This window comes from Pleurodeles waltl, chromosome 12 (genome assembly GCF_031143425.1).
Source record: "Pleurodeles waltl isolate 20211129_DDA chromosome 12, aPleWal1.hap1.20221129, whole genome shotgun sequence".
NCBI lineage: Eukaryota > Metazoa > Chordata > Amphibia > Caudata > Salamandridae > Pleurodeles > Pleurodeles waltl.
Genome location: NC_090451.1, coordinates 66,762,962 through 66,773,937, shown reverse-complemented (window position 1 = coordinate 66,773,937; position 10,976 = coordinate 66,762,962).

The window sequence follows — 10,976 nt, the reverse complement described above, 5'->3', positions numbered from 1 at the left end:
CTGATCCTCATCTGTTACCATCAACAGATTCACATCAGCCCTGTCATGGAAGAGCTTAAGGCGGTTCACATGGATCACCCTCTTGGGGCTCCTGCTTGTGCCCAGGTCCACCAGGTAGGTGACCTGACTCTTCCTTTCTAGCACTGGGTAAGGGCCACTCCATTTGTCCTGGAGTGCCCTGGGAGCCACAGGCTCCAGAAACCCAGACTTTCTGTCCTGGTTGGAACTCAACCAGTGCAGCCTTTTGGTCATACCAAAACTTCTGGAGCTGTTGGCTGGCCTCAAGGTTTTTGGTTGCCTTCTCCATGTACTCTGCCATTCTAGAGCGAAGGCCAAGTACATAGTCCACTATGTCTTGTTTAGGCTCATGAAGAGGTCTCTCCCAGCCTTCTTTAACAAGAGCAAGTGGTCCCCTTACAGGGTGGCCAAACAGAAGTTCAAAGGGTGAGAATCCTACTCCCTTCTGTGGCACCTCTCTAAGCGAAAAGCAGACATGGCAAGAGGACATCCCATCTCCTTTTGAGTTTTTCTGGGAGCCCCATGATCATGCCTTTTAATGTCTTGTTGAATCTCTCAACTAAGCCATTAGTTTGTGGATGGTATGGTGTAGTGAATTTGTAAGTCACTCCACACTCATTCCACATGTGTTTTAGGTATGCTGACATGAAGTTGGTACCTCTGTCAGACACCACCTCCTTAGGGAAACCCACTCTGGTAAAGATACCAATGAGGGCCTTGGCTACTGCAGGGGCAGTAGTCGACCTAAGGGGAATAGCTTCAGGATACCTAGTAGCATGATCCACTACTACTAGGATGTACATATTTCCTGAGGCTGTGGGAGGTTCTAGTGGACCAACTATGTCCACACCCACTCTTTCAAAGGGGACCCCCCACCACTGGAAGTGGAATGAGGGGGGCCTTTGGGTGCCCACCTGTCTTACCACTGGATTGACAGGTGGGGCAGGAGAGGCAAAACTCCTTAACCTTCTGGGACATATTGGGCCAGTAGAAGTGGTTGACTAACCTCTCCCACGTCTTGGTTTGTCCCAAATGCCCAGCAAGGGGAATATCATGGGCTAAGGTCAGAATAAACTCTCTGAACGACTGAGGCACTACCACTCTCCTAGTGGCACCAGGTTTGGGGTCTCTGGCCTCAGTGTACAGGAGTCCATCTTCCCAATAGACCCTATGTGTTCCATTTTTCTTGCCCTTGGACTCTTCAGCAGCTTGCTGCCTAAGGCCTTCAAGAGAGGGACAGGTTTCTTGTCCCTTACACAGCTCCTCCCTTGAGGGTCCCCCTGGGCCTAAGAGCTCAACCTGATAAGGTTCAAGCTCCAAAGGCTCAGTTCCCTCCTAGGGCAGAACTTCTTCCTGAGAAGAGAGGTTCTCTTTTTCTGACTGTGTTGCAGTTGGTTTCCCAACTGACTTTCCTTTTCTCTTGGTAGGCTGGGCCATTTTTCCAGACTCCAGCTCTACTTTTTCACCCTGTGCCTTGCATTGTGCTCTTGTTTTTACACACACCAGTTCAGGGATACCCAGCATGGCTGCATGGGTTTTTAGCTCTACCTCAGCCCATGCTGAGGACTCCAGGTCATTTCCAAGCAGACAGTCTACTGGGATGTTTGAGGAGACCACCACCTGTTTCAGGCCATTGACCCCTCCCCATTCTAAAGTTACCATTGCCATGGGATGTGCTTTAGTCTGATTGTCAGCGTTGGTGACTGTATAAGTTTTTCCAGTCAGGTATTGGCCAGGGAAACCAGTTTCTCTGTCACCATGGTGACACTGGCACCTGTATCCCTCAGGCCCTCTACACTTGTCCCATTAATAAAGAGCTGCTGCCTGTATTTTTGCATGTTAGGCGGCCAGGCAGCTAGTGTGGCTAAATCCACCCCACCCTCAGACTAGAGTAGCTTCAGTGTGGACCCTGATTTGCTCTGGGCACACTGTTGATCCCACTTGGAGACTAGCCATTCCAGTGTTACCTGGATTGGAGTTTGGAGTGGAACTTTTCTTGGGACAGGCCTTGTCTCCAGTTTGGTGTCCAGACTGACTACAGTTTCGACACCAGGCCTTTTTGGGATCAAAGTTTTTACCCTTGTACCCAGGATTGTTTTGTGAAGAGGCTCTGGGCCCACCCTCCTGTGCAGGTTTTTGGGGGCCTGTAGAAGACTCTTTACTATTTTTATTTTTGGCTGTCTCACCACCTTTCCCCTGGGGAGGTTTTGTGACCCCTTTCTTTTGGTCACCCCCTGTGGAAGTTTTGGACACCCTAGTCTTGACCCAATGGTCCGCCTTCTTTCCCAATTCTTGGGGAGAAATTGGTCCTAGGTCTACCAGATGCTGATGCAGTTTATCATTGAAACAATTACTTAACAGGTGTTCTTTCACAAATAAATTGTACATCCCATCATAATTACTTACACCACTGCCTTGAATCCAACCATCTAGTGTTTTTACTGAGTAGTCTACAAAGTCAACCCAGGTCTGGCTCGAGGATTTTTGAGCCCCCCTGAATCTAATCCTATACTCCTCAGTGGAGAATCCAAAGCCCTCAATCAGGGTACCCTTCATGAGGTCATAAGATTCTGCATCTTTTCCAGAGAGTGTGAGGAGTCTATCCCTACACTTTCCTGTGAACATTTCCCAAAGGAGAGCACCCCAGTGAGATCTGTTCACTTTTCTGGTTACACAAGCCCTCTCAAAAGCTGTGAACCATTTGGTGATGTCATCACCATCTTCATATTTAGTTACAATCCCTTTAGGGATTTTCAACATGTCAGGAGAATCTCTGACCCTATTTATGTTGCTGCCACCATTGATGGGTCCTAGGCCCATCTCTTGTCTTTCCCTTTCTATGGCTAGGATCTGTCTTTCCAAAGCCAATCTTTTGGCCATCCTGGCTAACTGGATGTCGTCTTCACTGGAGTTATCCTCAGTGATTTCAGAGGTGTTGGTCTCTCCTGTGAGGGAACCAGCATCTCTGACTTATTTTTGGAGTCAGGGTTTGAGAGACCCTGTTCTCCCTAGATAGGACTGGTAGGGGGGAATTTTCCTCCAAGTCACTATCCTCTTCCTCTGAGTTGCCACCCTCAGAGGGGTTGGCCTTTTCAAACTCTGCCAAAAGCTCCTGGAGCTGTATTTTGGTAGGTTTGGGGCCCATTGTTATTTTCTTTATTTTACAGAGTGACCTTAGCTCCCTCATCTTAAGATGGAGGTAAGGTGTGGTGTCGAGTTCCACCACAGTCACATCTGTGCTAGACATTTTGCTTCTAAAAGTTGGAATACTTTTTAAGAATCTACAACTGGTTCTAGAATCTAATTCAAACTTTTACAAACTTTTAAACTCTTAAAAGAAATGCTAAACAGGATCTAACACAAGGCCCTAGCAGGTCTTTTAAGAATTTAGAAAACTTTTCAAATTGCAAAAATCAATTTCTAATGACAATTTTGGAATTTGTCGTGTGATCAGGTATTGGCTGAGTAGTCCAGCAAATGCAAAGTCTTGTACCCCACCGCTGATCCACCAATGTAGGACGTTGGCTCTGTATGTGCTATTTCAAAGTAAGGAATAGCATGCACAGAGTCCAAGGGTTCCCCTTAGAGGTAAAATAGTGGTAAAAATAGATAATACTAATGCTCTATTTTGTGGTAGTGTGGTCGAGCAGTAGGCTTATCCAAGGAGTAGTGTTAAGCATTTGTTGTACATACACATAGACAATAAATGAGGTACACACACTCAGAGACAAATCCAGCCAATAGGTTTTGTTATAGAAAAATATCTTTTCTTAGTTTATTTTAAGAACCACAGGTTCAAATTTAACATGTAATATCTTGTTTGAAAGGTATTGCAGGTAAGTACATTAGGAACTTTGAATCATTTCAATTGCATGTATACTTTTCAAGTTATTGACAAATAGCTATTTCAAAAGTGGACACTTAGTGCAATTTTCACAGTTCCTGGGGGAGGTAAGTTTTTGTTAGTTTTACCAGGTAAGTAAGACACTTACAGGGTTCAGTTCTTGGTCCAAGGTAGCCCATCGTTGGGGGTTCAGAGCAACCCCAAAGTCACCACACCAGCAGCTCAGGGCCGGTCAGGTGCAGAGTTCAAAGTGGTGCCCAAAACGCATAGGCTATAATGGAGAGAAGGGGGTGCCCCGGTTCCGGTCTGCTTGCAGGTAAGTACCCGCGTCTTCGGAGGGCAGACCAGGGGGGTTTTGTAGGGCACCGGGGGGGACACAAGCCCACACAGAAATTTCACCCTCAGCAGCGCGGGGGCGGCCGGGTGCAGTGTAGAAACAAGCGTCGGGTTTTCAATGTTAGTCTATGAGAGATCAAGGGATCTCTTCAGCGCTGCAGGCAGGCAAGGGGGGGGCTTCCTCGGGGAAACCTCCACTTGGGCAAGGGAGAGGGACTCCCGGGGGTCACTTCTCCAGTGAAAGTCCGGTCCTTCAGGTCCTGGGGGCTGCGGGTGCAGGGTCTTTTCCAGGCGTCGGGACTTAGGTTTCAGAGAGTCGCGGTCAGGGGAAGCCTCGGGATTCCCTCTGCAGGCGGCGCTGTGGGGGCTCATGGGGGACAGGTTTTGGTACTCACAGTCGTAGAGTAGTCCGGGGGTCCTCCCTGAGGTGTTGGTTCTCCACCAGCCGAGTCGGGGTCGCCGGGTGCAGTGTTGCAAGTCTCACGCTTCTTGCGGGGAGTTGCAGGGTTCTTTAAAGCTGCTTCTTGAAACAAAGTTGCAGTCTTTTTGGAGCAGGTCCGCTGTCCTCGGGAGTTTCTTGTCGTCGTCGAAGCAGGGCAGTCCTCAGAGGATTCAGAGGTCGCTGGTCCCTTTGGAAGGCGTCGCTGGAGCAGAGTTCTTTGGAAGGCAGGAGACAGGCCGGTGAGTTTCTGGAGCCAAGGCAGTTGTCTTCTGGTCTTCCTCTGCAGGGGTTTTCAGCTGGGCAGTCCTTGTTGTTGCAGGAATCTAATTTTCTAGGGTTCAGGGTAGCCCTTAAATACTAAATTTAAGGGCGTGTTTAGGTCTGGGGGGTTAGTAGCCAATGGCTACTAGCCCTGAGGGTGGGTACACCCTCTTTGTGCCCCCTCCCAAGGGGAGGGGGTCACAATCCTAACCCTATTGGGGGAATCCTCCATCTGCAAGATGGAGGATTTCTAAAAGTTAGAGTCACCTCAGCTCAGGACACCTTAGGGGCTGTCCTGACTGGCCAGTGACTCCTCCTTGTTGCTTTCTTTGTTCCCTCCAGCCTTGCCGCCAAAAGTGGGGGCCGTGGCCGGAGGGGGCGGGCAACTCCACTAAGCTGGAGTGCCCTGCTGGGCTGTGACAAAGGGGTGAGCCTTTGAGGCTCACCGCCAGGTGTCACAGCTCCTGCCTGGGGGAGGTGTTAGCATCTCCACCCAGTGCAGGCTTTGTTACTGGCCTCAGAGTGACAAAGGCACTCTCCCCATGGGGCCAGCAACATGTCTCTAGTGTGGCAGGCTGCTGGAACTAGTCAGCCTACACAGACAGTCGGTTAAGTTTCAGGGGGCACCTCTAAGGTGCCCTCTGGGGTGTATTTTGCAATAAAATTTACACTGGCATCAGTGTGCATTTATTGTGCTGAGAAGTTTGATACCAAACTTCCCAGTTTTCAGTGTAGCCATTATGGTGCTGTGGAGTTCGTGTTTGACAAACTCCCAGACCATATACTCTTATGGCTACCCTGCACTTACAATGTCTTAAGGTTTTGTTTAGACACTGTAGGGGTACCATGCTCATGCACTGGTACCCTCACCTATGGTATAGTGCACCCTGCCTTAGGGCTGTAAGGCCTGCTAGAGGGGTGACTGACCTATACTTGCATAGGCAGTGAGAGGCTGGCATGGCACCGAGGGGAGTGCCATGTCGACTTAGTCATTTTCTCCCCACCAGCACACACAAGCTGGCAAGCAGTGTGTGCTGAGTGAGGAGTCCCTAGGGTGGCATAAGACATGCTGCAGCCCTTCGAGACCTTCCCTGGCATCAGGGCACTTGGTACCAGTTACAAGGGACTTACCTGGGTGCCAGGGTTGTGCCAATTGTGGAGACAATGGTACATTTTAGGTGAAAACACTGGTGCTGGGGCCTGGTTAGCAGGGTCCCAGCACACTTCAGTCAAGTCAGCATCAGGCAAAAAGTGGGGGGTAGTTGCAACAGGGAGCCATTTCCTTACAAATGAGCTTTGTATGTCTCCTAGATAAGCCTTTGGCTACTCAGCCACAGCTACCTCTAGAGAGCCTGGCTTCTAGACACTGCCTACACTTCATTAAGAGGGGATACCTGGACCTAGCATAAGGTGTAAGTACCTACCACACATCATGCCAGCTTCCAAAATTGGCGGTGCGATAAGCACTTGCCTTGCCACTGTCACTTGGTACTTTCCATGGGATAGGCCACTTACTAGCTAGGGATATACACCTAGTATCAGGACAGCCTCTAGGGTTTGTCCAAGAGAGGGGTCTAGGCATAGCCCTTGCTTCAAACTGTTAGAGACTAGAAGTTAGGGACACCCTACATCACTAACATGTCAAGTACGAAGCACCTCAGAACGTGGGTTCTCACTATGAGGACCTTACCTTTCAGGAACTGAGGAAGTGTGTAAGTAGGAAACTGAAGACAGGGAGGAACCCTAGCAAGATCACTCTTGGGACTTCTCTTACAGGATCAGGATGGTAGGCAGAAGAGGGATCAAGTGAGATGAACCATCCAGTGTTAGAGGATCTAGACACTGAGGAGGGTCCCTCAGGTCCGTAGGATCTCTAGAAAGCACCCTAGTGTAGCTGGGAGCACTACAGGTAGTACCAGAGGTGGCTAAGTTAGTAGGCCCACCTTTGTTTCCAGGGGACTAGTTCAGAGGATTACCAAACCTAGGAACAGATCCTCATCCTACCACTCATGTCACCTCTGTATCAGAGGGGAGAAACTGATCACCTCCAGAAGAGGACTCCTCAGATAGGAAACAGAGGCTAGAATAGGCTTAGCTGAGGCTGCAACAGCTATCCCTTGACAGGGAGGCATTTGCAGTGGCGAGGCAGGGTTTGGGGTTAGCACCCTATGGTGGCAGCAGCTTTGGTTTCAGGGAGGACTCTTGATTTCAGAAATCTTAGCAAAGTTGTTCCCCCACACAAGGTGGGGTGGGGGTGACATCCATAAGTGGTTCTCTGCTCTGGAAAGGGCCTGTAAAGTTCAGAGGGCTGTTATCCTTTGGCTCTGCTTCGGACAAGGGTAGGGGATAGGCTTCTTACTGTCAGAGAAGAATGCTGTTACAGTATTAAAGTCTGCTCTGTTAGAAGGATTTAGTCTTACTACGGACCAGTACAGAATTTAGTTCAGGAGACCAGGAAAGCATCTTGCCAAGATTGGATTGATTTTGTGGACTGCTTTGTAAAAGCTTTGGAAGGCTGGTTACATGGTAGCAAAGTCTGACTTTGAGGGTTTGTATAATCTAATTCTGAGAGCACATTCTCAACTGTCGGATTTGATACACCAGTACTTAGTACACTCAGATCGGACCTCTTCCCCAAGAACTGGGAAAGAAGGCGGACAAATGGGGGTGACAAAGATAAGAAAAATGAAACTGTTAAAACTCAGGACAAGGGTGGGGACAAAAGTAAAGACTTATCAGGCCCACAAAACTCCTCTGGTTACCCGGTTAGGGGACCAATCCCCTTTTCAGGGCTAGAGTCTCTTGGGTGGGTCCTCAGATTTGGCTTGCAAGTTTCCAACAAGACTCCTCTGCAACCTTTACTGCGACTTCTGATCTCCAGAAGTCAAACTACACCCTCCAGGACTCTACAAGCTTTGGAACATTTTTCTGGCTGTGCTTCCTCAGAAGAGTGCAACTCTTCATCCTGCAGAAGTAATCTTCCCTTGGAGTGAAGGAGTCACTTCCCTGCATCTGCAGGCACCTTTAACTGGCTGCACTGATCCCGCTCCTGCGGAGCTGCGTGGATCCTGCATCACAGGGGGTGGTCAGAGTAGTCCACTCTGCCAGCTGTCCAACTTGGGTGGAAATAAGCCATTGTCTTCCCACGCAGGACAGTAGCCCTGTGCACCACGTCTCTTGCAGCTGCCAAGGCTTGTTTGCATCTCCAAGGGATCTTCTGGTGGTGTACAGCTCCAGTCGACCGCACTCTTTCCTGCAAATCCCAGCCTACTTGGGTGTTGGATACACTTCGTGCTGCATGGACTGCTTCTGTGTCCCCATCCTGTGGGTGCTACCTCTGCTCCTGTGTCCCTACATGAATCCCCTCAGAGGGGGCGGCAGAGGGGTCCACCCAAGCCTTGCTGGTCCCCAATAGCACCTCTTCCACTAACCAGAGGTTTGCCTCTGCCAAGGCTTGTTTGTGGAAACCTGCACTGACGCCGGTCCGCAATCTTCCTTCCAGCATGGGACAACTTCTGCACCCATCTGGAACTCTTCACCAGCTCCTGGGTTGCAGTGCTGACCTGCTCTTCAGAACCATCGACCAACTCCAGCATCCACAGCTGGACTTTTGACTCATTAAATGGGGGAAAATGAGCGAGATCGTGCAGCGAAAAAGAGAAAAAAGTAATCCACAAACCGGACAGCAAGCTTTGTATGTTTTCAGTACTTAGTCGCTGCACTCGAGGGCTAACAACCGGAAAAAACAGGACTCATGCATGCCTTCCACTAATAAAAAGCAGATTTTAAAAGGCAAGCTCACAAACCAATGAGACACTGACATGACAGGGGCTTGGAGCCCTTTGCTAACTACTACAGCATCTTGAAAGTGCATGCTATGCAGCCTGGACCCTAAAAGGGGGATCTTCCAGAAACCAATTAGGGTGCTTCGTGTGCACCATCTGAGTCCTATGACAGGGTTGATCTGACCCTGCTCATGGCAACTGTTGAGGGACAGGAAGAAGGGTGACCCTCTGCCTGATCTCTTCACTACTGCAGCTGATTGCTCAGTGGATTGAGTGTTCCAAGCAGACTACCTTTGAGAGAGTACTACAGGGACCTCCTAAACCTTTTCTCTGAAAAGTTGACACCTGGTTAGACTGGGTGGTGTGACCACATTGACACAGGGGACAGTTTGTCAAAAGTAAACTTTACAGATATACTGATTATGTTAGGGATTGCATCAAAGCTGAAGTACAAAAGATGCTGGACCTAGGAGTGATTGAGCACCGTGACAGCCTCTGGGCTAGATCAGTGATGCTGGTACCAAAACCTCTCCCAGAATGGGAAAAGGGAGATTAGGTTCTGTGTAGATTACAGAGGGCAGTCAAAGATGGATGCTCACCCTATTTTTAGGGCAGATGGGCTGATCGATACTTGGCAGATGGCCAGTGTATCCAATTGTCAGAGGACGCCGAACCAAAAACTGCATTCTCAACCATGTGAGGGATCCTGCATCACAGGACCCCTGTGCACTGCATCTCTTGCAGCTGCCAAGGCTGGTTTGCATCTCCTCCAAGGGATCTTCAGGCGACGTGTAGCTCCAGCCCCCTGCACTCCATTCTGCAAAGGGGGCCAACACAGAGGGGTGTCATGAGTCTTCTCAGGGCAGTGCAGAGGGAGCCCCCCACTGAAGACCCACTGGTAAGGAGACTAGGAATTGCAGAGATGGCCATGCAGCACACCTGAAGAAAGGTCCCACATCTCAGGGGAAACATGCAGAGGGAGGTTAGTCACAGGAGTACTGGGGCTACACGGAGCCTGAAGAACCCTTGGAAGAGATGCCAACAAGCCTTTGTAGCTGCAAGAGATGTGATGCATGGGTATACTGCCCTGCGTAGCAAGACAAGGGCCTACCTGCTTCAAAGTTGGAAGCTGGCAAGGAGGACCACCACCTGTGATGCAGCTCAGGAAGGGAGATCTATGCAGTCAGTCATTGCTCGAGTTGGTGCCTGCGGATGCAGGGAGTGACCATGCCAAGAGTCCTTCTTGGTGCAGACTTTGGACTTGCTTTCCTCAGGATGCACAGCTGGGGAAATTGCACTCAGATGCTGAGGCTTCTGCCCACCTTGTATTTAAGATGGCAGAATCAAGGTACCCTCTTGAGAACTCTCGGCAGCCCTCCTTGCGCAGTTTTGTGCCAGAGCTGGGACTGAAGGTCTCTGAACCAGTGCAGACTTGTTTATCCAAGGAAGGCACCAAAAGTACCCTCAAAGCATACCAGTGGCTACCCCTCTCAAGCGGTGTAACACTTATTTTCAAATGGAGGTGTTGCCTCCCTCTCCCAAAGGAAATACTTTGTTCTGCCTTCCTGGGCTTGAGCTGCCCAAGCAGCAAGGGGCAGAAACCTGTCTGAGGCATGGCAGCAGCGTGGGCTGCTTGGAGAACGCCAGAAAGCTAGTAAGAGCAATGATTGAGTCTAAGGAGCCCCCCAGAGTGTATGGAATCAAACAGCCAATACTGGCATGCCCAGGTTTGGAGTTACCATTAAGTAGCTGACAGTGGCCTGTGTCCAGTACATGCAAAAAAAATGGCTTCACCACACTCATGAAGTCTAAGAAAACGGAGCAGTTTGTGGGACGCCTCTCCTCTGGGCTAGGAAGGCCTACCATAGGTGTGACTTGGTGCAGTTACCTGTGGTGAAAGGGTGCATTCACCTTTTCACATACTGCAAGGTGAGGCCTGCAGACATTTTACATGGGCTCCCAAGTGTTGCAAAATACATGCTGCAGCCCATGGGGAACCCCTGGAGGTTCAATGCCACAAGTCCCATATACTAGGGACTTTTTAGGGGCACCATAATTGCCAAGTGTGGCATGTGATTCACGCAACCGAATTTACAGGAAGAGCAATAACTGGGGTCTTGGTTAGCAGGGTCTCAGCGCTAAGTCAAAACTTACTGAGAACAGGCAGAGGGGGGGGGGCAAGAGAGCCATTCTAAAGAGGGTACTTTCCTACAGGCATGCAGTCCAACTTGAGGAAACCCCTAGAAGATGTGAACATTTGAGCTTCTCCCAAAAGGAGGCTCGAGTTAAC